The sequence below is a fragment of the Chiloscyllium plagiosum genome, chromosome 8, assembly GCF_004010195.1.
Source record: "Chiloscyllium plagiosum isolate BGI_BamShark_2017 chromosome 8, ASM401019v2, whole genome shotgun sequence".
In the NCBI taxonomy this organism is placed as follows: Eukaryota; Metazoa; Chordata; class Chondrichthyes; order Orectolobiformes; family Hemiscylliidae; genus Chiloscyllium; species Chiloscyllium plagiosum.
Window position 1 is genome coordinate 69,389,777 of NC_057717.1, and position 2,458 is coordinate 69,392,234.

The 2,458-nt window shown below is 44.8% G+C and overlaps 1 non-coding gene across 1 annotated transcript; it reads right to left on the reverse strand.

Moving 5' to 3' along the window:
* Nucleotides 1–2,009: 2,009 nt before the first annotated feature.
* trnar-ucg lies at nt 2,010–2,082 on the reverse strand. The gene has a single exon. It is a non-coding gene; the product is annotated as a tRNA-Arg (tRNA).
* Between the last annotated feature and the right edge of the window lie 376 nt (nt 2,083–2,458).

The following is a 2,458-nucleotide window of genomic DNA, read 5'->3' on the forward strand; positions in this document are numbered from 1 at the left end:
GTTAGTGACCAGGTGGTTACAGGACTGCACATATCGGTAAGTGAAGCTGCTCACGTCCCGGTGCTGTGATTTAGTTGGTTAATGCACCTGCGAAGTAGATAGGGGGGTTTTTCCGTTCAGATCTGCGTGGTGATTGCTTATTGTGTTAATGGGTCGCTGTGTCAACTTGTTGCAAGTGTGTGATCTCCGATCACAAACAATTCCGCATCCTGTTTGAGTCGGTGATCCGGCTTATGTTTCCTGGTTTAATTCCACGAGTGAATTTTATTTCTCTCGAACTATTAATTCAGTTTATTTCAGTTGTTTCACAAGCATTTCTGCTTCCGCTCCTCTTTTACTCCGCCCCACCCCCAGCCCCGCTTCGAGGTGAGGCAGGAGACACTGCAGACTTGCTGGGGAATGATCTGGTAATGGCACAGACACCTCGAGCCGATCCCCCCGATTCTCTGCTGTCACCGTTCTTTCATTTCACACCCACAGTAAATACATCATTGTGCTCCTATAGTTGGCCTGTAATTATGCTCGTTTTCCTGATAGATTAGGAATTCCATTTTGATTTCGAAAGGGTCATAAGATATTGAGGAGGAAATGTCTCCTGACCTCAGGTCGGAGGGACAGACATATTAATCGGAGCACGTGAGTTCAGTTCTACACAGTCCAGCTAGGGTGGAGAAAGCCACTCAGCAGCTCCACTCTCAAACTGTCTCCTAATGTCAGGCTTGTGAAGAACAGAGATGGGAAATGAGGGATATGGACAGACAGAGAGTCGGAGAATGTGGAGGAGGGTCAGATGGATACACAGAGAAAGAGACACAAATGGATGCACATGTTGACGTAAACACTAAAAGGACTAATTCTCCTTTTGACATAGTTAAAAATCACACAACACCAGGTTATAGTCCAACAAGTTTAATTAGAAGCACACCAGCTTTCGGAACGACGCTCTTTCATCAGGTGACATGGCTGCGAACTGACAGAAACGAAACGACAAAAAAGGTAAACATTTAAGCAATCTTTCAGCAGCTCAGGGCAAAATGGAAACAGCATTACAGCCGATAGAGTCCTTTTGAATTTGTAACGCTGTAAGCTCATGAGAGATTTTTTTTTTTTATTTCGGATTTCCAGCATCTGCAGCTCTTTGTTTTATGTTAACCTTATTAACGTTTGGGACAAATCCAATGAACTTGCAGGTTTGGAAAATTGGTCAGAAATACTGTTACCACGATATGTTTACGGAACAAAACACCCATTCCCTGACAGGGAATAGAACCGGTGCAGCGGCGGTGAGAGCACCGAATCTGAACCAAGAGGTAACATGAGAAGGTGGGAGAAGCATTCGCATTTATTCTCAGTGAAACCGCTTTTGTCTTTTTCTTTATGATTTTTTTTGTCTGCCCATTAGTTTAAATTTGTCTTTGAACTTTTTCAGAATGGGAAACGACCATTCAGTCCATCGAGCAGTGCGGCTCAAAGACATCAATCTATTCTGGCCCCAGTTTCCAGGTCTTGACCCATAACATTGCTGTGATCTTACATGGCACAACAATGGGACTGAAGTTTGAAATGGTCACACTGTGTTGTGCCCCCCTTGACGAACACTTACTTATTTTCACCCACAGAGAGAGACACACAAACTCATACCCTGGGGGGTGGGGCAAAGATGTCAGGATTATACTCGCCCCTTGTGCTTCACTGTTGTCCTCCAACCCCACATACATGCTTCTCCACTTTTAGGTGTAACTCAAACCAGTTGGACAGACAATGAGAGATGCTGCGGTGAGCTGGAATTTAAAACGGTCAACAGACTCAGTTGCAGCTTTTAAATATCAAAACGTACTGTTCCAATCCCTGCAGCTCCACAGACCCTGACATAACAGGAGCTGTGATACATCGGTCTGACAATGAGCTGCATCGGGATGAAATGCAACTTTCAAATTCAAAAAAGCAAGAATATAATCCCAGCCCCTCCAAACAACTCAGAAACGGAAATGCAACAGGAAACATGTGCTCGAGCCAGGTAGGACTCGAACCTACAATCTTCTGATCCGAAGTCAGACGCGTTATCCATTACGCCACTGGCCCAACACACAACACGCAAAGGAGGAGATTCTGGAAAGGGTGAAAATAGATAAGTCCCCTGGGCCTGATGGCATTTATCCTAGGATTCTCTGGGAAGCAAAGGAGGAGATTGCAGAGCCATTGGCCTTGATTTTTATGTCCTCGTTGTCTACAGGAGTAGTGCCAGAAGATTGGAGGCTAGCAAATGTGGTTCCCTTGTTCAAGAAGGGGAGTAGGGATAACCCTAGTAACTATAGGCCGATGAGTCTCACTTCTGTTGTGGGCAAAATCTTAGAGAAAATTGTAAGGGATAGGATTTATGAACATCTGGAAAGGAATAATGTGTTCAAGGATAGTCAGCATGGTTTTGTGAAGGGCAGGTCGCGCCTCACAAACCTTA